Below are 24,521 nucleotides of genomic sequence, written 5' to 3'. Positions count from 1 at the left end.
ACTTTTCCCACTCTGTCAAGCTACCTTCAGTCGTTACTTTCCTTTCAAAGATTTGGGAAAAGCTTTTCTAGGGGTGGGTGGATGTGTGTGTGTCTAAAGGGGTACCCGAGCCCGTCTTTGTCCAGTACCTCATCTAAGATGGCAAATGCTATTTTCATTTGTTTGAGGGGAAAAAAAATCAGTAAATGGTTTTGATTTTTTTGTTGTTTTATTTATTTATTTATTTAGAGAGCTCATGTGCGTGCACACGAGTGGGGGAGGGGCAGAGAGCGAGAGAGGAAGGGAGAGAGAGAATCCCAAGCAGGCTCTGCACCGTCAGCACAGAGCCTGTTGTGGGGCTCGAACTCGTAAACTGTGAGATCATGACCTGAGCTGAAACCCAGAGTCAGATGCTTAACCGACTGAGCCACCCAGGCACCCTGGTTTTGATGTCTTCAATTACAGGAACACTGCCACAGAAGGTGTTATAATTAACTGCTTTCCTATCAGACAAGACCTTGGCAGCAGCCACTTGGTCTTAAATGACATAGCTGGGGGGGGGGCGCCCAGGTGGCTCAGTTGGTTAAGTATCTGACTCTTGATTTTAGTCATAATCTCATGGTTCCTGAGATCGAGCCCCACGTCGGGCTCTGTGCTGAAAGCCCAGAGCCTGCTTGGGATCTGTGCTGGAGCCTGCTTGGGATTCTTTCTCTCCCTCCCTCTCTCTGCATCTCCCCGACTCATGCTTGCTCTCTCTCTCTCTCTCTCTCAAAATAAATAAATTTTAATTTTTTTTTCAACGTTTTTTATTTATTTTTGGGACAGAGACAGAGCATGAACGGGGGAGGGGCAGAGAGAGAGGGAGACACAGAATCGGAAACAGGCTCCAGGCTCCGAGCCATCAGCCCAGAGCCTGACGCGGGGCTCGAACTCACAAACTGCGAGATCGTGACCTGGCTGAAGTCGGACGCTTGACCGACTGCGCCACCCAGGCGCCCCTCTCTCAAAATAAATAAATTTAAAAAAAAATTGGCAAAGTTGGGACTCGAACCCAGGGTTCTTTGACTCTGCAATCCTCATCCTCTTTCCCCTATCTCCATTTCAGAGCTCTCTATACAGTCTGGAAGAGTGCCAGGGAAGAAGGAGATTGAAAGGGAAGAGGGAAGGCTTTTATCATACCATCTTCTCCTACATCCTCTATATGAGAAAATTGGGGGGAAAGCTCTTTTTTAAAAAAGTCTTTTTTTAATTAAAAAAAATTTTTTTAAATGTTTATTTATTTTTGAGAGAGAGAGAGAGACAGAGCATGAACAGGGGAGGGGGAGAGAGAGAGGGAGACACAGAATCTGAAACAGGCTCCAGGCCCTGAGCTGTCAGCACAGAGCCCGACGCGGGGCTCGAACTCACGGATCGTGAGATCATGACCTGAGCCGAAGTCGGATGCTTAACCGACCAAGCCACCCAGGCGCCCCTAAAAAAAAAATTTTTAATGTTTATTTTTGAGAGGGAGGGAGAGAGAGCGAGAGAGGGGCAGATAGAGAGGGAGACACAGAATCTGAAGCAGGCTCCAGGCTCTGAGCTGTCAGCATAGAGCCTGACATGGGGCTCGAACCCACAGATTGTGAGATCATGACCTGAGCTGAAGTTGGATGCTTAACTGACTGAGCCCCCCGGGTACCCCTCTTTTTTTTTTTTTAATTTAAGTTTTAGTTAACATACAGGAAATGCTGTCTTTAAAAAAAAAGAAAGAAAGAAAGAAGGAAGCTTCTTGGGCTCTTAGAGTCTTTTTGCAGTGGAAATAGCCAGGTTTTGGTCCAGCTAGGAATGCTTTGTGATTTAGCAGGTGCTGTATAGGCAGATTCTTTTGTTGAAGGGCTGTGTGCACTCACACTCTGCAAACGGGACTAGCTCCAGCCTCTCTATTAATTATGAACATTTAGAAATGTTCTTGACTATACCCAGAGTTCCCTCTTGTGAAACTCCACAGGTCAGAGGCCACACATGTTTTGATTTTCTTATTTGAGGTATTATGTGTTCAAGGTAGATTTATGCTACAACCTTTGTTTATTGACTTGTACTTTTCCCTGTGAACCTAATGGAACATGACAGACGATATTTACAAGGCACGTGTTTCCGATTAAATCATGTGAGACATTAAAGCCCGATAAATGAAAGCCCCTTTGAAAGGCCAGGTTCAGAGAGAAGGAGGCAGTCCCTGGTGGAGCCTTGACAGTGGAGTCACCCCCTCAGCTGTGACTGTAGGAAATGCGGAAGGTGGCAGGCAGTCCTTTTGCTTGAATGGGACCCGTTTGTCGCCACTTCCCAGCTGGGGACCAAGGCTGCATAGAGGTCTGAAAACATGGACACGAAGGACCCCTCTTTCTCTCAACTGTCTGGGGAAGAGAGAAGAGAAAAGAACACTCCTTTTTAGAGCACCTACTGTGTGCCAGGCTCTGTCACATAAGTGCTTTCCTAGAGAGTCTAGCCGAACCTCACAACAGCTCTGAGGTTATTACCTTCTTGAAGGGGAGTCAGTATGGCATGGGTTAAGAGTGTTGAGGGGCGCCTGGGTGGCTTGGTCGGTTAAGCGTCCGACTTCGGCTCAGGTCATGATCTCACAGTCCGTGGGTTCAAGCCCCGCGTCGGGCTCTGTGCTGACAGCTCAGAGCCTGGAGCCTGTTTCAGATTCTGTGTCTCCCTCTCTCTCTGCCCCTCCCTTGTTCATGCTCTGTCTCTCTTGTCTCAAAAATAAATAAACGTTAAAAAAAAAAAAAAAAAAAAGAGTGTTGACTCAGCCCACAGGATGGCTTTTCAGGTCCCGGATGGCTCTGTCATCCACTTTCTGTGAGTCTGGGCAAATTCCTTAATCTCACTAGGCCTTGGTTTCTTCACCAGTAAAATGGGGACAATGATAGTATCCATTACTATCTGTGCTCCATACATTAGCCAATGTCACTATCATTAAATGGAGGCACGGAGAGGCTGAGTGGCGACGATCACTGCCAGTAGGGGGTTGTAGCTAGAACCCAGGCGTCAGGTTCCAGAGCCTCTCCAGTCGTGCTGAGGGTGCTTCGGTGGGTGGGGCTGTGTGGGGCAGCAGATGACCAGGGAGGGCAGCCTTCACCAGGACGTGGGGTATTCCCTCAGCCTTCCCCAGACTTCCCCGGAGCATTAATGGGAAAGCTCGGTAGGCAGGATTAGCCTAATCGGGAGTCTTTCCATGGAGGGCAATTAAAGGATTTGGGTAAATACAAAAAGTGGAAACAGCTTGGGATAGAAGGCTTCCCCCATCCCTACCTCCTGCCTTCTCTCTCCCTCCCACCCTTCCTTCTCTCTCCTTTACCCTCCCCCCTCTCCCTCCCTTCTTCTGCCCCCTGTTGTCTCAGAAGGGGTCTGGGGACACTGCTGACCCATGGGACTGAGTATTGCCTGAAGACTCACCTTTTTTCCCTTATCTGGACACCTGGTGGCAGGTGAGAGAACTAATGAGAACAGGTTGGATTTTTTTTTTTTTTTAATGCTTAAAATTTCTTTTTATGACCTCTGAGTAGTTTTACTGCTTTATAGGAGTAGCAGTCGACAAAGAGGAGGAATGATACCAACTGTCCCCCCACCCACACATGGCATAATGAAAAAGCTTGCTTTTGGAAACACTGACTTCTTCTCTACTCAAAAGCCTTTATAAGAATAACCATCACCTGCCATTTTCCAGGACATGGGACTTCTGATTTCCATCCAGCTGCAGGGGTATGGGAGTAATCTGAGGCATCCTGGGGAATATGGCTTTGGAGTTGGCTAGCCTGGATTTACCCTCTAGATTTGCCACGTGCCAGCTGGGTTCCTTGGGCAGGTTGCTCTCTCCCTCTGAGCCTCAGTGTCCTCAGATGATGAATAGTCTCCTTAGTTGATGTGAAGGTTCTGGACCAGGGTTGACACCAATACGACATCTGCCGTATCTTCCCAGGAGGCACCACGGGGCCTAGGAAAAGCCCTAACAAGCAAAAGGCCTCCTTCCTTCATTGCCCAGGATCCTGTTAGGTTGTGTGTTGGGAGCAGGTGTGAGTTCATGCTCACCCTGCTCATTTCCCTTCCCTGGCCTCTCTTTGCTCATCTGTGGAATGGGGAGAAGAATCCTTTGTCGGCCTCCTAGGAGGCATATGAAAGCACTTGAAAACTTGCAGACCATACAAGTAACAGTAATGATGCTTCATGCTTCCCGTGGAAGATTGCGAAGGGGCATTGCCTCCTTGAAACTCCTAGCATTCCTCTGGGGGGCGGGGTGGTGGTGTCATCTTTCTCATTGTGAGGCAGCGTTGGGAGGGGGAGGTGATTTGCTCAAGATTTGGGAACTACTGGGTCCCCCAGAGCCAGGCTAACCTGAAGTCTGTCTCCCTGTAGGTCAGGCCTGCTCTGTCTCTGTTCTGATGTCCACTCTTAGACCCTGGACTCCTGGAGTTGGAATGGCTCCTAAGCAGGTGGCTCCTCTAGCTCTCTGTCCTAAACATACTTTCCTCCTCGCCCTCTTCTCTTCCCCCATCTTCTCCTCCTTCTTTACCGCAGTCCATCTGCTCGCCCACACTGAGGGTGATATGTGGCTCAGGGGTACAGGATGGGGGTGCCCATCGAATGGAAAGCTCTATGAACAAGTGAATGACCCCGCTACTGACTTTGTGTGTCTGCAGGCAAGTTATTTTTCCTCTCCATGGCTGGATTTCTCCACCGATAAGACAGGCTAGATAATACCTGCTTAATCCTGCCACAAATTTGTTACAAGGGGGTAACAGCAGTCTGACAGTGAGCAGGTGGGACCCGGTGAAAAGTGCTGTTAGGCAAGGCGCTGGGAATGAGCACAGCGGTCCTGGGAGAATACCCCATGTTCTGCATCCTCGGCTGCGTGCAAATGTTTCTTCCAAGTGAGAAGGATTTTTAAAGGCCACGTATGGTCTTAAATGCACAAGTGGGACCGAGGGAGAGGGTTTTGTTTCTTTAGTGGGTAACACTCATTCTCAACAAGCCAAACAAATCCCCCCCTTATTGAAGAATGTTGCTCCGGGCTAGGCTTGATTAAAATCGGAAAATCTAAGAGGCTTAAATGTGTGCGGTTTGGGTTGTGGAGGGATCTGGAGTGCTTTGCCCTGCCCTGGGTCTCCCTGGCCATGGTTATAGAGTTGTGAGGCCACAGAGGGTCTGCGGTGGTGAGCGGCCCATCCGGGACCCCAGTTTACCAGCAGGGAGCTGGAAAACCTTCTGGGCTCTGACTGCCTTGGGGTGGCAGGTTTGTGTTGAGCGCCGCATGGGGACCAGGTTGCTCCATGGATTCTTTGGGACAAGGGCCATCCTAACACTCTCAAAAACCCCAAGACCTGTTCCCACCTACTCAGGGGAAGGAGGACTCATGCTTTAGAGCAGCGTTGGGTGCCAGGGCCTGTACTAGGTCCCTGTAGATGTGTCTCCTGCCCATCTGTCTGTCACGTTTCCTTCTCTGAAATGTGGGTAATAATAGTATTTATTTCCTAGGGTGATGGTGAAGGTAAGGTGAATTAATACATGGAAAGAGCTTAGAACATTACCAGGCACAGGTAAATGGCAGCTCCCATGTGGACTCTGCCAGAGAGGGATGGAATTGCTTTTTACGCTGGCTGTGGCTGAAGCTTACAGAGGTGAAGTCATTTGCCCACGCTGGTGAGCGGCAGAGCAGGGGTTTGAGTTTGAGCCCAGTTGACTTTAAAGCCAGAGAACGTCTTGGAAGATGAGAGCTCCAATGCCACCATGCTTTCCAGGCAGCGGGGGCACCCCTGCAAGGGGACAGTCTGCCGTGGTCTCCGGTGCCACTTTCCCCCCGTAAGCCCTGTGGGCAGGCTTGGCTTCTGAGCCCTGTGGGAGGGGCTTATCAGACTGGTTAGTGCTGAGTCTTTGCTTAGAGTTTTATGACCATGCAGAGAATGACACAGTTGCTCCTCGTTAATTGGGCAGGGTCAAGTTTCAGAGCCGACTGCAAAGTGGCAGTAACCCCAGGTCTGGAGAGTGGCCCCTAGCCTTGCACCCCTGCCACCTGGGGGTGCCACGAGGGGTGCCCTGGTCCTGGGCAATGAATGTGACTTGAGGGTGAGAAGGAAGCTCTCGCCCACGGCCAGGGGCTCAGGGTCAGCCACCTCTTTCTCCCCTGGTCCTATTCCAGCCGGGAGGCCTTGCCCTCCCACCCCACACGCCACAAATCTGTGCTCCCCACATTTCGGCAAGGGGGCAGATGCAAGGGGAAGGCTCCCTATGGGAGCTGATGTTTACTGTACGTTTATCCTGCACCTGGCCCTGTTCTAAGTGCTTTCTTTATATTAACTCACTTAATCTTCACCATAACCCTATACAGTAGGTACTCATATTATCCCCAGTTTACAGGTGAGGAGAGAGCCTTGGTATCCTTCTGGAGAGGCAGCTTGGGGAAGGGGTGGGGGAGCATTGATCTTGGAGCCGGGACTGGACTTCTTGCGCCAGCCTCTCCTCCTCCCCCTTCTCTTCCATCTCCCCCCCCCCTTTTTTTGTAGTGACATCTGTCACCACACAAAGTTATTACTATGTTATTGACGACATTCCCTATGCTGTGCTTTTCATCTCCAAGACTTATTTTATAACTTGAAGTTTGTACCTCTTAATCCTCTTTGCCTGTTTCACCCATCTCCTCACCCCCTTCCCTCTGGCAACCACCACTTTGTTCTCTGTATTTAAGAGTCTCTTTCTGTCTTTTTGTTTGTTTTTCAGGTTCCACATATAAGTGAAATCATACAGTATTGTTCTTTCTCTGTCTGACCTATTCACTTAGCGTAACACTCTCTAGGTCCATCCATGTTTTTGCAAATGGCAGCATATCCTTATTTTTCATGGCTGAGTAATATTCCGGTGTGTGTGTGTGTGTGTGTGTGTGTGTGTGTATGTGTGTGAGAGAGACAGAGAGAGAGAGAGAGAGAGAGAGACACCATATCAGCTTTGCCCATTCATCTATTAATGGATACTTGAGTTGCTTCCCTATCTTGGCTGTGATAAATAATGCTGCAAAGAACAAAGAAGTGCATGTATCTTTTCAAATTAGTGTTTTCATTTCTTCAGGTAAATACCCAGAAGTGGGATTGCTGGATCATATGGTATTTCTGCTTTTACTTTTTTGAGGAACCTCCATACTGTTTCCATAGTAGCTGCACCAATTTACATTCCCACCAACAGTGCACAAGGTTTCCTTTCCTCTACATCCTCGTCAGCACTTGTTATTTCTTGTCTCTTTGATACTAGCCATTCTGATGGGTATAAAGTGATGTCTCATTGTGGTTTTGATCTGCATTTTCTTGATGATGAGTGATGTTGAGCATCTTTTCATGTGTCTGTTGGCCATCTGTATGCCTTCTTTGGAAAAATGTCTTTTCAGGTCCTTTGCCCACTTTTAGTCCAATTATTTAGGGGTCTTTTGGGTGTTGAGTTGTATGAATTCTTTATATATTTTCGATATTAACCCTTCATTGTATATATCATTTGTAAATATCTTCTCCCATTCAGTAGGTTGCCTTTTTTGTCTTATTGATGATTTCTGTCCCATGCAAAAGCTTTATATATTGGTGTAGTTCCAATAGTTTACTTTTGTGTTTGTTTCCCTTGCCTGAGGAGACAGATCCAGAAAAATATTGCTAAGATTAATGTACAAGAGTTTACTGCCTGTGTTTTCTTTTAGGAGTTGTATGGTTTCAGGTCTGACATTTAGGTCTCTAATCCATCTTGAGTTGATTTTTGTGTATGGTAAAAGAAAGCAGTCTAGTTTCATTTTTTCTTACATGTAGCTGTCCAGTTTTCCCCACACCATTTATTGAAGAGACTGTCTTTTCCCCAGTGTACATTCTTGTCTCCTTTGTCAAAGATTAATTGACCATATAAGTGTGAGTTTATTTCTGGTCTCTGTAGTCTGTTCCTTTGATCTATATGCCAGTGCCATGCTGTTTGATTACTATAGTTTTGTGATGTATCTTGAAATCTGGGATTGTGATACCTCCAGTAATCTCAAGATTACTTTGCCTCTTCAGGGTCTTCTGTGGTTCCGTACAACTTTTAGAAGTGTTTATTCTAGTTCTGTGACAAATGCCATTGGTGTTCTGATAAGGATTGCATTGAATCTATAGATTGCCTTGGGTAGTATGCACATTTCAAAATATTAATTCTTCTGATCCATAAGCACAGAATAGCTTTCCATTTCTTTGGGTCTTCAATTTCTTTCATCAGTGTTTTATGGTTTTCAGAGTACAGATCTTTTACCTTCTTGTTAAATTTATTCCTGGGTATTTTATTCTTTTCGATGCAATTGTAAATGGGACTGTTTTCTTAATTTCTCTTCCTGCTAGTTTTTATTGCCCTGCCCCCGTCTTCATCCTTTAGTGGGTGGAAGGGTCCACCTGCTGAAATAGGGTAGAAAGGGGTCGGAAGTATAAGTCACCTATATGAGCAAATGCAGGGAAGGAGAAATAACATGAAGGCTATCTGCCTGCCTCCTCTAAACATTTATTAAATGCCTGCTGTTTTCTGGGCATTGTGCCAGGGGCCGGGGCACTGAGCTGACCGTGGAGGAGGCTGGACTTTCTGATAGCACTGAGAGCTAATGGTGCTGTGGTCCTTAAGTTGACAAGCAAAGTGTGTTTCCTGGTATTGTCTTTATTGACTTGAGAGGCAGAAGATCCTGGCAGTTAAGAGCCAGGGCTCTGGAGCCAGGCTCTGAGGTTTGAATCCCTGCTCTACCAGCTTAGGCAATCACTTCTTTCTATGCCTCAGTTTCTGCATCCGTAAAATGGGGGACAATACTAGGGCTTAGACCAGTACCTGGTGCATCATGAGTACTCTCAGTAAGTGTTCCTTTGGGCAGGCGAAGAGGGTGTGGGATGGGAGGGAGATGAGGTGGAGCAGACTCTGGGAGGCTCTGAATCCCAAAGTTCTTCTTTAAGGAAGAGTTCAAAATCCTGCCCAAACCGCAATGAGACGCCACGGCACATCCACTAGGATGGCTAGAATCAAAATGACAGACAATAACAAGTGTTGGAGAGGAGGTAGAAAAAGTCGAACCCTCCCACACTGTTGGTGGGAATACAAAATGGTGCAGCTGCTGTAGAAAACAGTCTGGCAGTTTCTCAAAAGGTTAAACATAGAGTTAACACATGACCCAGCAATCTCACTCCTAGGTATATACCTAAGAGAATTGAAAACCTACCTCTTTACAAAGCTTGCACACACGTGTTAGTAGCAGTATTATTCGTCATACTCCAAATTTATCAACCCAGATGTCCATCAGCTGATGAATGGATAAACAAAATGTAATTATCTATGCAGTGGAATATTGTTCAGCCATTAAAAAAGATGAGATACTGATACATGTTGTAGCATGTGAGAACGTTGTGCGAAGTAAAAGAAACTAGACACAAAGGGCCACGTTATTACATGACTCCGTTTATCTGAAATGCCCAGAATAGGCAAATCTGTGGAGACAGAAAGTAGATTAGTGGTTGCCGGAGGCTGGCGGGAGGGGGAATGGAGAGTGACTTCTGAGAGGTATGGAGTTTGTTTTGGGGCTGATGAAAATGTCTAGAAAATTAGGTAGTGGTGATGGGTATACAACTCGGTGAACATAGTAAAATCCACTAAATAACACTCTAAACAGGCGAGTCTGTGGTATATGAATTATATCTTGATTTAAGAAAAACAAATACGAATAACAAAAGCCCTCCCTGGTCTGACCCCTCTACCTCCCCTGGGGACATGCATCTCACTGTGTGCTCTGGGCAGAAGTACCTGGAATAGCCAGATCTGTGCTTATGTGCTGCTCTGTCCCGTTCCTCTCTGGCAGGCTGTCCAGGGCCAAGAAGTAAACACGTCATAGATGATCTCACGGCAAGAAATCTGGAGCTTTGGAGCCACTGAAACTGGCACTCTTGCCCCTTCTTCTGGGTCTCCATTTCCTTACTGGAAAACATGGTGTAGGATCGTTGGGAGGGGACATAAGGGCAGGCAGCAGCCCGGAATGGGCATGAAGAGCAGAGCATCTGGGTACTTCATTGTTCATTTGTTCTGCCAGGCCGGGTACTGAGTACATTGTCAATATTCCAGAATGTTTGGGGTAGTGTAGGACAATGGTGGGGCCGAGGCCCTGGCTGAACAGGTAGCTGGGCTCTGCCGTCACCCAATAGAAGCACCCTGGCTCCTCAGAGTCCCTTCTGTGGATCAGGGATGCCTGGATTTGAATCCCCACTCTTCTTCTAGCTGAGCATCCTATTGCATATCACTCAACCTCTCTGTGCTTTGGTGTCCTCTTTAGTAGACACAGGTTATGGTAGGTATGCTCTGGACTGCATTGTGTGTCCCCAAGGCCGCCACCTCTCAATTCATACGTTGAAGCCCTACTCCCCAGTGTGCTGGTATTTGGAGATGGGGCCTCCTCTGAATTAGGCTACGGGTCCTCATGATGCAATTAGAAGAGACACCAGAGAACTTTCTCTTTTCTCTCTTTCTCTACAATGTGAGGACACATCAAGGAGGTGGCCATCCACAAGCCAGGAAGAGAGTTCTTACCAGAAGCCAACCATCTGTCCCCCTGAAATGAACTTTCAGCCTCCAGAACTGTGAGAAATAAATGTCTGTTGTCACAGCCCTCCAGTCTGCGATGTTTTGTTATGGTGGTCCGGGCAGACTAAGACAAGGCATTAACAACAACAGTGCATGTAAAATGCAGAGCCTGGTGCTTGGCATGTGGTCAGCAAACCTGCTGTCACTGTTAGGTGGCTCCGTGTATGACTGTGATGGTCATTCATAGCTGTGGGACCCTGGACGAGTCCCTTGCCTCGCTGAGCCGTTTTCTCTTCTATAGAATGAGGTCAAGATGCTGCCCACGCAGGGCTGTGGCAAGGCTCAGGCCAGATAATCTAGGTCGAGGGGCTTGTAAACTGTGCAATGGCTTGCCTGTGGAAGGGGCTCGGTGTTTATGGAGTAGAGACGATGGGAAAGCCGACAGGAACGTGGGGGAGGAAATGTGAGCAGTGCTGTACTGGTGGCAGGTCTGAAAGGTGCTCTCAACCTGGTCCTTTTAGGAAGTGATCGTGTCGTAGCAGCACATCTGTCTACCTGTATCCAGGTGGCAGCACTGAATAGAGATCCCTGGGCTCGGCCCCGCCTGCGGGTGTTCTGGGCTCACAAGCATCTTGTCGCTGAACAGGGAGCCAGGCGGAGGGGAAGCAGGGCCCATGCCCAGAGGCAGGATGGGGCAGGGACAACCCACAGACAGCTCGTGACCTTGCCACTAGGCATTGCCTGAACCCAAGTGGGGGAGAACCTTGGCTTACAGAGAAGCCTTGCTGTCAGCGGCCAAAAGCTGCCTTTAAGGACATGAGTAGACCTGGAAGGGCTGGCTGAGTTGGCTCCTGTTTCTGCTCTGTGACATCAGGGACTCGGAAGTCTTTGGATGGAAAAGCACCGTCTGGAGCTTCTTCCGCGTCACCCTGGAGTGTGTCCCGAGGGGCCCTTGCCGGTCACATTTATCTGCAGAGCTGCGGGCTGAGTTGTCCTCCAGCTCAGACATCCCAAACTGGAGTGGCGGGAGGGGTGTGTTCCCAAGGGAGTTTATGGGATTTTCTGGTTGGTTCTTTAATGGAAGTCCTGTTTGTTTGCTGTCTGGTCTGGGCTGATGGGGTGGGTGGGGTGGGGAGTCCTCGGAATGTTGGCCTGGGCAGCACAGAAGGCCTCTTTGGGGCAGAGGAGGGCAGACGTCAGAAAACAGAGACGGGAGGTTTTCAAACGTAAGGGGTAAGGTTGCTGGAATAACTGGTCTCGCCCCACCCCATGGATCCTTGTATTTCAGAGAGGCGTTGGCTGCAGTGGTTAGAACCACTGGCTCTGTGCCCAGTTCTACCTCTGATGGGCTCTGTGACGTCAGCAAGTTTCTTAACCTCTCTGTGCCTCCATTCCCTTGTCTGTGAATTAATAGTAGCACCTACCTCATAGGTTATCGTTAGGCTGAAGTGAGGTGATGTATACAAAAGCATTGAGAACAGTGTCTGACACAGAATTAGTGCTAAATAAACGTTAGTTGGACTGTGCAAGAGGCATGAGGACGGGGAGGTCCTTCCAGTAGAACTGTGTCTCCTTCTTCCGAGTTCCTGTTTAGTTCGGCTTCACTGACACTCACTGAGCCCTTAGTGGGGCCACGCCCTCCACTGAGAGTGGAGCCTGTTCTCTGAGCCCATCCATCCAGGGGTGCTCACAGACTGGGCAAGGGGAGGCTCAAGAACAGACAGCCCCTCCCCGCCCTCCCCTGCCCCCTGCCCAGGAGGCAAGGATCAGGGACGTAACAGTAAATTGTGGTTTGAAGGATGAATAGGGGTTCCTTGGTGGGGAGCAATTGCATGTGTAAGGTGACTAGATTAGGAGGTAGAAATGGAGAATGGGGTGACGAGGCTGGTGACCGGCTCACAAGGACCTTGAATGCCAAGCTAAGGAAGTCAACTCTGCCCAGTAGGCAGGGGAGCCACTGAAGGATTTCAGACGTTGTCTTTCCACTCACCTTGCTTAGAGGGCCAGTCATTGCATCATTCTCGGAGTCGTATGCCATGTGACTGCCTTCCCCACTACCTGGTTAGTGTCCAGAGGTTCCTTGTCCTGCCTTCTCCCGGCTCCTTTCCCCAGCCTTGAGGGAAGCAGCCTCAGTAGTTACTGAGACAATTTATTAGTTCACCCCGTAAATCTGGAGGCACCTCCTATAAAATCCTGGGCACCATGCTAGGCACAATATGGAGGGTGGGGCAGCACGGTGTACAAAGATGCCTGTGCATGGTGGGATAGCACATCAGAGGCCTTCTGTTCCTAGTCTAAGGTGCTTCTCTCATGAGGCTATCATCCAGGATCAAAAGGAAAGGTCTTCACGAGACCGAGAGTATCCTAGGAGTTCCACGAGCAGATGGCCTGTTCCAGCTGGGGGTGTTGGGCAAGGCTGTAGGGGGGCGGGGAGGCGGGGCTTGGAGCACTGGCGGGAAGGAGATGCCAGGCAGCACCATCAGCGTGGGCAGAGGCACAGGACAGGGAAGGCAGAGGGCGTGTGTGAGGAGCAGCCATGAGCTCTGCTTGGCTTGAGCAAAGGGTCTGTGGCGGGAACAGAGAAATATATTAGCTTGCAGGGTCTTGAGCGTCGGGCCAAGTGAGGCGGGGTGTGGATGGAGAGGGGAGTTTCGTTTCCCTGTAGACACAGGGAGCCATGGAGTGCATTTAGCTGTGTTCTTGTTACATAGTATAGTTCTTTGGGGAAGGGGCAAGAAGTGAATTTATCAGTCTTTAAGGTGGGGATGGGTAGTGTGGATCCTTTGTTTGCAGAAAGGTAACTTGTTAGGAAACCATTATAAAAATCCTCAGAAATTTCTGCCTTAATGAAGAAGGCAGTTTTTTCTCCCACAGATTCTTTAATACTTGGGTTTCAAGCAGGGAATAGCAACACATAATTTATTTCTCCTGGTGCTTGATCTGAGATCCCATGGGAAAGAACAGGAAGGAATTAGTGAGCTCTATATTACAATTTAATTGCTTGAAGGAAAAATATTATTTTTTATTGTTAGCCATTAGCTGCTTCTAGTTTTATTAAACTCAACCCTCTGCCGAGTGCAGCATTAGCCGCTTGGAGCTCTCCAGTGCCCCGAGGGAAGGAAAACCCTCAGAATGGTCCCACCTTGTAAAGCAGGGAGTTACTGCTGGGATCTGAGCAGCCTGGGATTCTTGCATTTCTGGCATCTCTGTAGCTGGAGCGCAGCCTTGTGATGGCAGGTTTAGTCCCCATTCTGTCCCTGGCACTGAGACAGAGGCCAAGGAGGGCTGAGGAAGGGTCCCTGGCCAGCGCCTGGGTCAGGCCTGAGTCTCTTCTAAGATGTGTGAACTTGGCTGTATTGCTCTGGTTTTATACACGGGGTTTCTAGGGGTAGTTGCTAGGCCTAAATGAGACTGTATGTAAACTGGATACCCTGGTATTCAGTAAGTGCTTGATAAATGCTGGTTAATGGGTCCCAGTGCAGAACACTTCTGGCCATTGCCCTTTCTTTGTTTTGACTCCAGGCTCCAAGCTCTGGCCTACTGGAGCCCTGCTTGAAGGGCTTGCCCCACCTCAATCCCTATGCACTGGGGAGAGAGAGAGAGAGAGAGAGAGAGAGAGAGAGACAGGCTCCAGTTCAGCCTGACTCTTCCACGGTGTTGCCAGCTCTGTGCTGGCTGTGTGTCAGCACCTGAGAGCCATGCCTTAGACAGGCCTGGGCCCTCTGAGAGCTCCCAGCAGGATGGGTGAAGACAGATGCGTGAATTGTGATGGTGTAACGTGGCCAGTGTGGGACCTCGTCCTCCCTGGGGGCCTGGGGGAGGCTTCCTATGCATGCGCCAGGGGTAGTTCTGAGGGACTGGGAAGAATGGGCTCACTGCGTCGGGGTGGGGGTGGGGACTGTCTTCATTCCCTGTCACACGGGTGTGTGTCCTGCCGTGACACACACCTTCTCCTGGTTGGAAGGTCTCCACTCACCCAGCTCTGCAGTGTCTCTTTTTGATCTCTATATCCTCCCTCACTCTGTTCCTTCACTCTTTCCCTACAGCTCATGCTTTTTTGCACCCATCTTCTTGGTGGACTTGCACCACCGCCTTGGAGGCTTGTCACTCCCTTTTACAGGTGAAAGGTCACCCAGCTGGGGAACCTGGCCAAGGACTGGTAGAGTGCAGCCAAGCAGGGGGCTTCCCTGGGCCCTACCTGCCCTGGCAGACCACACAGAAGGCTTTTGCAACAGATGGGGGCCTACTGTGTGCTGTCACGTTTTCACTGACTTACCTTCCCTGACCTACTAGGAACCACTTGCCACTTGGCCCTGGTCCATCGCATCCCTCTGGGAAGGCAGTGAACCCTTGTTTTCAGAGTGGCCCTTGTAGCACTGCACTGAGGCTACCCACTCCCCCTCCCTACCACCCCGTGACTTTGGCTGCTCTCTGTGTCAGAGGTGTCGCCTGCACATTTCCTGCTCATCGAGTGGCCCTATGGCCTAGGATCTTCCAAGATAGCCTTCATTTAGTATGATAGAATTTAGTTCCCGCTGTTCGATACTTAATGGTGCATGCAGGATGATGTTGAGAGCCTTGCATAACCTGGTCTACAAAAACCCTTTTACTGCAGGTCCAGGGTCTGAGCCCTGGAGTGACTTGGTCACACAGCTATTAAGAGGCAAAACTGGGGTCCCCACAGTGTCTCTCCAGCCTGGGTTTTCTTCCTGTATGGCACTCCTGCCTCCTGATGTCTCCCTGTGGCTTGACCTTAATGGGCTGGTCCAGAAGATCAGGTCAGCGGAGCTCTCCTGGAACACTGGGTCCCAGCCCTTGAGAAGGAAGGCAGAAAGGGCCCATCCAGACCAGGGTCAGCCAGCTTGCCGAAAGGGAGTATGGAGTCCTGAGCTTGGACCTGAATCCATGGGGATGTGTGGGGACAGGAAGAAAATGGCCATGTTCTGCCCACCTACTGTGTGCCATGTGCCATGTTGCGTCTCCTAGTCACCCCTCCCCGCCAGCGCTCAACTACCCTTACCCTGAAAGCACATGCTCCCTCTGTCCCTGTGCTTCTCCCATGTTCTCTCTGCCTAGAGTGCCCTCCTTTCCTTCTGTATTTGGCTAACTCCTGCTGGTCTTTTAAGACTCATTTCAGGACCAGCCTAGAAGACCTACCCTGACCCCCAGGCTGGGTTAGGACCCCCTTCTCAGGCCCCCTGAGCACCCCTCCCCACAGCACTGACCATCTGTGTGCTGGTCGCCTGTTCACTGTCTCCGCCACCAGGCGGTAGGTCTTGAGGTCTAGGATCATGTTCATTCTTCTCTGTCCCCAGTGTCCCCCATCCAGCTTGGCTCAGGGAAGTCTTGTCCAATTTGATGAGTAATGATTGAACCCCCTGTATTGTCCATATTCCGAAGCATGTTCACATCCATTGTCACTTTGAGTCTCGCAGCTGTCAGAGTTTGGTAAGGCCGTGGTGATAAGGTGAGGAAACTGAGGCTCAGGAATTTGCTCTGGGACTGAGCTCCAAGTCCGAGGCCTGCTGCGCTCTCCCCCTGCCTGCGCCATGCCGTAGATGGCGCCTGCTTATGATGCCCACACCCTTGGCGACCCCGAGACCAGGACTGCTTGTAATCAGATTGCCTTCCTCCCCACTGAGCTCATGCTGCTGAGAGAATGGAAATTTGTATCAGTGGGTGGGGGTGAGAGGCTGGGTTGGGGGCGGCTCTGGCTGGGGTGCCGGGAGACCTGGACGGGATGGGGGTGCTGGATGGACACACCAGGATCAGACTTAGTGGTTCTGGCCTCTGGGCCTGAGGCCTGCTGAAAACCATCCCAAGTGATTGGCCAGATGCCTACACACATGTCTGAGTGTCCTGAAGGTTTGGGATGGTCAGTAGCAGCAGGGAGATGGATCAGACTTCTCTGGCCTTTTGAGGTGAAGCTGGCCATGATGGTGGCTTCTGGGCACTGACTGCTCCCAGGGAGACCTGGGTTCAAGTTCTCCCTGGTCATGAATGCTGCTGAGTTGACATAGGGGCATGTGAGTCACTTGCCTTCTCTGTGCCTCAGTTTTCTCAACTGTGAAAGGGGAATAATAGCATTCTCATAGGGGACTGTAGAGAGGATTACATTCTTTTTTAAATTTTAATTTATTTATTTTTAAATGTTCATCCATTTTGAGAGAGAGCGTGCGTGCACAAGCTGGGGAGGGGCAGAGAGAGAGAGGGAGAGAGAGAGAGAATCCCAAGCAGACTCTGTGCTGTCAGCACAGGCCCCAATGTGGGGCTCAAACCCACAAACTGTGAGATCATGACCTGAGCTGAAATCAAGAGTCAGATGCTCAACTGACTGAGCCACCCAGGCGCCCCGAGAGGATTACGTCATTACACAGTGTCTGAAACATACTGAGTGCCACGATTACTTCCTTCTCTGTGAAGCGGATATGTATGCTGCCCTACTTATCTCCTTGGGTTGATGTGAAGTCCAGACGAAGCTGTATACATACTATAAAGTGCCATACGCTCGTGTTTCCTCAGAAGGGAGGTGGACGTAGAGGAGAGACCCTGGCTGTTGAGCAGCTTCTTTGGAAGGCTAGGCCACCTTTCTGGGGTGGCTAGGCCACTGGGAGGCAGGCTGACAAATGGGCCAGTCCAGCCAGCAAAGAATGAGCATCTTCATCCAGAGTGCAGGCAAGTGGAAGGCGTGTTCCAGGAAGACCGTGGGGTTTATCTGATGGCAATGCCAGTGGTTTCAGCCCAGTGGGGAGAAAGAAGGTAGAGCTGGGGTGGCCTGGATTTCCCTAACTTGCCTTCCCAGCCCTTTCCTCACTGCAACCCCTAATGCTAAATCAGGGATAATAGTAGCACCCACCTTGCAGGTCATTGTGAGGGTTAATACAACCCTGTGAGATAAGGTAAGTAGTATGTGTTAATATGTATGAAGTACATGGCAAATGCTCATTCACTGTTACATATTCTTATCGTTACATTCTTCACATTATTATGCCATTCTTTCCACATAGGTCCCAAGTACATTGGATATGTCTTGTTGTTTTATGGTTGTGCTGAGTACTTTTATTCTTTAGGCAATGGGGAGCCATGCAGGGCTCTTGAGCAAGGGTATGGCATAGAGCTCGGCTTTTAGATGATTAATCTAGCAGTGGGCTTAAGCCTCATTGTGAGATTTGGATAGTTCAAAAAAAAGGATTTCTTATTTTATGGACTTTTTAAAAATGACTTCTTGGGACTCCTGGGTGGCTCATTCGGACTTCAGTTCAGGTCATGATCTCTCAGTTCATGGGTTCAAGCCCTGCATTGGGCTCTGTGCTGATAGCTCAAAGCCTGCTTCGGATTCTGTCTCCCTCTCTTTCTCTGCCTCTCTCCAGCCAGCGTTCTGTCTCTCTCTCTCAAAAATAAGCATTAAAAAAAATGACTTTTCAAATCATTCTCTTTTAGTTGGGGGGAAAAGAGAGTTTGGATGGGAAGGAAAAGAAAGCTTGTGTTAAGAAAAACTGAAGACAGGGGCACCTGGGTGGCTCAGTTGGTTGGGTGTCCGACTTCGGCTCAGGTCATGATCTCACGGTCTGTGAGTTCGAGCCCCGCATCAGGCTCTTTGCTGCCAGCTCAGAGCCTGGAGCCTGCTTCTGATTCTGTGTCTCCCTCTCTCTCTCTGCTCCTCCCCCACTCAAGCTCTGTCTCTGTCTCTCTCAAATATAAATAAACATTAAAAAATTTTTAAATAAACGATGGCCCCAAGTCAGGTTGTGAGTGTGGAAAGAAATCCCCCTGCCCCATCGGCCTCATAGGTGTGGCACTTAGGAAGAATTCTAATATACATGATCTCTGTGCCTTCAGGGATGCAGACATTGGGTGGATCTGGTCTGGTGGCACTGGTGGCACTGGTGGGTGCAGCTGGATTGGGGTGGGCGTAGGAGGGAGGTTGGGACTGACCGAGAAAGGAATACAGAGGCCACTCAGAGAAACTGGAAGTTTGATAAGGTGAGCTGTGTGGAGATGAAGGACCCTTTCTTAGCAAATCCGGAGCTCAGCCAGTGTATGATTTGATGCTGGCTGAGTGGCTGCTGGGAGCGGCCAGTGGAAAAGCTGAGGGGAGGCAGGGAGGAAGGGGGAACTGAGGAAGGAGGGAAGTTCAGGGAGCTGGGGGTGTGGGCGGGCAAGGCCCTCGGCAACTCTGAATGTGTGTGCATGGGACCCTGGGCCCAGGGGCCTTCCCAGGCTTCATACCTAGTGACTTTGACTCATGGAGTCCTGGGTAGACCCAGAATCTGCATTTTAAACAAGAGTCTGTGGGCAAAAGGCAAAGTCACAGGCTCTGAGGAATACTGATTTAGGCCCACCTTTGCTTCCCATAGTGGGTAGAGGGGATGATATGACAGGCAGCAGGAGGTAAAGGGCTGGGCCTAGGCCCAAGGGACTCCCACTGGCGGGACAGAGGGAGGGGTGGGCCTAGCTTAAGGGGGTGGGAGCAAATGTTTTGGAGGGCTTTGGTTAGAGGCTGGTCGCAAGAGATGGCACAAATAGAGGGTATGTGGGGATCCAAGATCCGGGTGGGGACTGGAGAGGGGGTTGTCCAGGGAATCACACTGAAGGGTCAGAAGCGGAGGTCCACAGCTAGGGAGACAAAGGAGGGCCAGAGCAAACGTGACGATGGTGTGGGGGGTGAGGGTGTGGTGGTCTTGCCCATGGAGATAGGGCTGAAGTCAGGGCAGGACCAGTAGCCGCCCTGAGTGCCTCGCTCTGGGTTCCTTGAAAACCCTCACAGATCTTCCAGCTGGAAGCTGTTTGGGTCCCAGAGCCTGGGCGGGGGAGGAGCGTGCTCTCCTGTGTGGGGTAGGTGGTCCCAGCCAGTGGTGAGGATCAGGGAGCTAGTATTACAGACGGGGAGAGATGCCGAGGCTCTCCATTCATTCATCCACTTGTTTGCTCATCAAATATGAATTAAGGGCCAGGCTCTGAATAGGGTGCTGTCACATGCTCCCTTCCTTTTTGAGAGGCGGTGATGCCTGGTGGTTAGGAAAGAACATGCCCCTGGAGCCTGAGTGTGCATCATCCCTGCTCCTTCACCTGCTGGCCGAGCAACCTTGGGAAAGGTACTTAATCTTTGTGTTTCAGTCACCTCATCTGTTAAAAGGGGGGGGGGGAATAACTGCACCCGCTTCAGGGGGTCGTCATAAGTACTTGCAGTTTAAGTACCTGCAGAGTGGCTAGAGTGGCACCTGGCTTTTGTTATCCCCGCTTCAGCCCCACCTTGGACAGTCCATGCAGCGTGGCCAGCGTGTGTTCGTGCTGACGCCAGTCCCTCTGCCAAAATGCCCTTTCCTCCCGTCTTTGCCTTCTAAAGGCCCGGTTCAGATGTGCCGCCTCTCAGTCTCATTTTCTTAGCTGAGAATAGGAGTTAATCCTTTCTGCCCTGCCCGCCTCACTGGGTGACCCAGGGAGAAGAGACTGCCGTCTTGTCCTTGGTTCATCTACTAGATGTGGAAACTGGAACTGAGAGGTGCTTGTTGCATTAAAGGGTCCTTCCTCCGTCTGGGGGCTTGGCAGGTCAGTTCAGGCCAGAGCCTGACTGCCGTGTCCCGCACGAGGCCGGCTGAAGTGGTCCCCGCTGTGCCCTGCAGCACGGACCTTCAGAGCCTTGAAGATCACCCCTTCTCCATCATGTGGGGCTGGAGTGGCAAGATGGTAGACAGGGCCCATCTCTGCCTGGGGCCCTGAAGGTGCTCCATGATGGTGCTGAGCGAGTGCCTTCATTCTAGCAAGAGGTTCAGGTGACAGCTGGACCTGTCGCTGTTTGATTCCTGTTCTCTGCTCCTTCTGGTCTGTGCTGGATGGTGGGGACCCAGAGATAAATCAGGTCCAAGCCTGTCTGGAGGAGCTCACAGTGGAGGAGTTGGGCAGCTGGGTATGAGATAATGACCACACAGAGTGACTTTGGGTCCGGAGCCCAAGGGAGCTTCATTCCTGAGTAGATGGGCTGCCCCAAGATCCAGAAACCCTCCTTCCTCCCTCCCTCCTGCTGATGTCTATACCTCCCTGGCAGGGCCTGCCTCTGCTGGGCACTCCCTCTACCCCCTCCCCTTGAGGTCAGGACCCGGCCCGGCACACAGTGACTGCCCCCAGCATGCTACCACATCTGTCTTGCTGCCTTTACTCTGAACCACATGCTCCTTCCCCACGGCACTGTGCCTTTCCTCCACCTTTCCCTCAGCCTGGGCTGCCCTTCTTTATATTTTTGCCCATTTCCTCCCTGATTTACACCGTTTGGCTCAGGTGTCACCTCTGTGAAGCCGTCCCCGAGACTGACTTCCCTCTAAGGGGCTGTGGCCCTGTGTGCTCCACGCCCCCCCTCCTTGTTCCTGTGTTTGTCTTCCCGAAGTCTGTTGAATGCATGATTAAGCCTGGGCAATCCGTGACTTTGGGCTGCTGTCAACCTCCCCCTCCCATGGGGGTGGTGTCTATGGACAATCAAGTAATTTGAGAGGAAGTACTCAGTTTTCCACAAAGTACTATTAAAGGCAAAAGTGGGATTACCATACCAATTACGATGACTGTTTTATCTCCGTATCGATGCCTGGCATGGAGTTGGCCCCTGGGCCGGGGGCATGTGGCTAGTGCAAGATCTCCCAACACCTGGGTCTTCAAGGCTCTGCCAACAGGTGCCTGTCCCCCTAGAGTTCTCAAGGTACTTGCCAAATGAATTCTCCACCATTCAGTAAAAACTTGAAAACTCTCCAAGTGAGAACATTGACTTACTCATGGACACGTTTAGCAGATTTTTACTGAGCACCTACCGTGGTTCATGACACTTTCTAGGTGCTATGGGGCTGCCCTTGGGGAGCTGGTGGTCTAGTGGGGAAAGCACGTGTCAGACAAGGGAGGAAGCACATGCTGTGGCGGCTCAGGGAAGGAAGGCATCCTTCCCAGTAGGGGTAAACCAAGGAAAACTTCCTGGAAGAAGGGTCTTTGTTCTGGGCCTTAATGAATGGAAGGGTTTTAGTGGTTAATGGGAGGGAGAGCAGAAAGAGTGGTTGGAAAGGCCGGCACAGAGGCGGGGGGGGGGGGGGGGTGGCCGGGGGATGGCAGGGCAGTCGGGAGTGCTCAGCTCACTGCCTGAGCAGGAGCTCACACATCTGCACGAGGAAGGAAGGGGATCCTTCTCTGCTCCCATGTCTTCCCTCTTCCCCACCTTTCCCTTGCGAAGTGCTCAGAGCACATGTTGTAGGGACTAGTCAAAATAGAGACTCAGACAGATTTATCCCTCGTGAGCCCATGGTCGCATTCCTGGGCACAGGAGGGGCGGCGGGCCCGTGGAGATGTTTGCAGAGAAAACAGAGCCTAATGAGAGTCTGATGAGGTGCTCGCCATGAACCAGGGACTGAGCAGGCGTCGCCTGCCACACACAGGGCCGAGCTGGCTGTGCAGGAAACACTGCTTTATGGCCCCCAGTGGGGCGGCCCCCAGGGAGGGCAGGGAAGCTGGGGTCCCACAGGCTTGAGATCACTGTGTGGCCTCTGGCAGCCTGGTTTACCTTTGCAGCCACTTCCTCACCTGAGACGCGAAGGATCTGTGGCTTTCCTGAGCCAGAGTGAGAGTCAGATACAGGGGAGGCGAGCAGCCGCCCTAGCGCCTGCACCCGCGAGCTTCCACAGGTGGGGGCAGTTGTCACCGTCACCTGGTGACATGGGGCTGCCAACCCCCGTTAACTGGAACGCCCATTAGCCAGAGTTCCTGCCTCACCATCCTCACCTTGGAGAGCAGGTGGCAGGAAGGTGTAGGAGAAACCCCTGGGCTGGTTGACAGGAGGCAGGGACTTTGGCCCAGGGTGGACCCATCATTTGTTGAGCAAGTTTCAGGGGTTGAGGAAGAGAATAAGCAAACCCACTCTCCAGCTGGGTGACCTTTAGGAAGCTCCTTGGCCTCTCCTCCAGGTGAGGGTGACAGGGATATGATAGTATCTGCCATGAGGTGTTATTGTGGGGATCAAACTGGACAAGCCCTGACACGGGGGCTCAGTGCTTCAGATTTGGCAAAAGCTGAGTCCGATTGTTGGACCAGGTGCTAGGTGTTGCATCCAAAGTTTCCTTGGAATGGCGGGGAAGAAATAATTTGTAAAAGAACCCCACGGGAAACTCTTAGGAGATCCTTTTTTTCCTCCTTCCTGTTACCCCTCGCCCAAGACGGTATCTGAGAGATCCAGGCAGACAGCACCATGAAGGGTGTGAAAGGTGTTAGGAGCTGGGCCCGCTTCCCTCCCAGTGTCTACAGAAGAGGCGAGTGGCCCCCTTCCACGTCTGGCTCACCTGCCTGCTTTCGGTTCCAGCTCTCACCTCCCCTTGCTCATCTGCCTCCATCCTGTGAAAATCTTCCCTTAACTCTGGACCTGCTAGGTTCCAGCCCAGGCTGTGCTCCTCATGGGCTGTGTGACCTTAGCTAAGTCACTTGGTCTCTCTTAGCTTGTGTTCTCACAGTCAAAGTCCTGGCATTGGGATCGCTCTCAAGAACTTAACAGAATCCTACACATAGCTCTGGATTCCTTTGCATGTCAAGGCAAGGGAAGGGCTCAACACTGTCTGGAAGTTCAGTCAGATGACAGACTGGGCGACCCTGTAGGACGTGGTCTGACCTCCTTAGCATGGTGGACAAGGCCCTTCAGGATCTGGCCCTACAAACATACCCCTCCGTCCTTCATCCGGGCCACGCCGAACGTTTTCATCCCCTGGACACACCATGTGTTCTCATGCTTCCGCGCCTCTGGATAGTTGCTCTTTCCTTGGCTGGAGAACTCTTACTTATTTCTCAAAACAGCTCAAATATCCCCTCTTTGAACATCTTCCATCTTTTGCAAGCAGAGCCCATTATCCTGACTAAATACAAGCACCATTTACCCTGTGTCCTAGTATTTTGGCTCTGTTCTTTGGTTCCTGATAGGCTTTGAGCTTCCCAAAGGAAAGGAAAAGGGCCGATTCATCTGTGCCTTCAGTGCCCGGCTCAGGGTCTGGCACAGACCAAGCAAAGACCAGTTTCCTTCGCTTGTGAGTTTTGCTCCATTTCCCACCTGCTCTTCTTCTCCCCTTTGGAGGGAAGAGACAGTACTGTGAGTGAGAACAAAGCAGTGTCCTCTGTGGCAGAGGCACAGGAGCTGGCGGGAAGAGGGGTGGGGCTGAGGCAGGGAGGGGAGAGTTGTGCTTTGAGGCACTGAAAGATAAGAAGGGGCCATTATCTGACCTGCTGGTGTGTGGCCTCCATAATGGGCTGCAGGGCAATCTTCATTCATTCATTCATTCATTTATCCAGTGAGCATTTAGTGAGTACACAGGTGCATGTCCAACTCTGTCTGGTTCCCAGGGAAACAGTGGAGAATAAAAGAGCCCCTGCCTGCAGGAGCTCACAGTCTGGTGGGAGAGATGGAGGAAGCAGTGACCATAGGCAGGACTGGGACAATGCAGGGAAGCCCTCAGGATGGTGACGCTGAGGAGTCAGCCCAGCAGCCTGGTGTGAACTTTGGGGAGACGTGAAATAGCTAAAGGGTCTGGCGGAGGGGAGAGCCTGTGTCTCACACAACCTGTGGATGAGAGTTGGCATGTCACCGGTGGGGGGTGGGGGGTGGGGGTGGGGTTGCAGGTCAGGCTGGAGGGGTCAGGGAGCAGTTCCTGAGGCCAGATGGTTGGGGACGCCTTGCTTCTGATCAGATGTGGATTGGAGGGCCGAGGAGGCTGGCGGCCAGGGCCAAGCCTGGCAGGGAGGGGAGGAATGGGTCAGGGCCGCTATTTGAGACTTGGCGACTGGCTGCATGTGAAAGATGAGGGTGAGGGAGACTGTCGCAGGCAAGTGGGGAAGTGACAGTTGTCTCAGGAAATAACTTGTTGGTAGAGAGGGGAAAAACACAAAGGGCTCAGCAGGGATCTCTGCAACTCAGGGTAATTTTGGCTTCGGAGAGCTAGCCCTGCTAATCAGAT

At 50.9% G+C, this 24,521-nt stretch overlaps 1 protein-coding gene across 2 annotated transcripts in view; it reads left to right on the top strand.

Annotated features, from left to right (window-relative positions):
• GLIS1 (GLIS family zinc finger 1) overlaps nucleotides 1–24,521 on the top strand; it is a 228,348-nt gene that overhangs the window by 29,852 nt on the left and 173,975 nt on the right. The window lies entirely within an intron of this gene.

The sequence above is a fragment of the Herpailurus yagouaroundi genome, unplaced genomic scaffold, assembly GCF_014898765.1.
Source record: "Herpailurus yagouaroundi ecotype Mexico unplaced genomic scaffold, PumYag 77, whole genome shotgun sequence".
In the NCBI taxonomy this organism is placed as follows: domain Eukaryota; kingdom Metazoa; phylum Chordata; class Mammalia; order Carnivora; family Felidae; genus Herpailurus; species Herpailurus yagouaroundi.
Note: the sequence above shows the minus strand (reverse complement) of the source record. Positions and strands in the feature narration are given on the sequence as shown.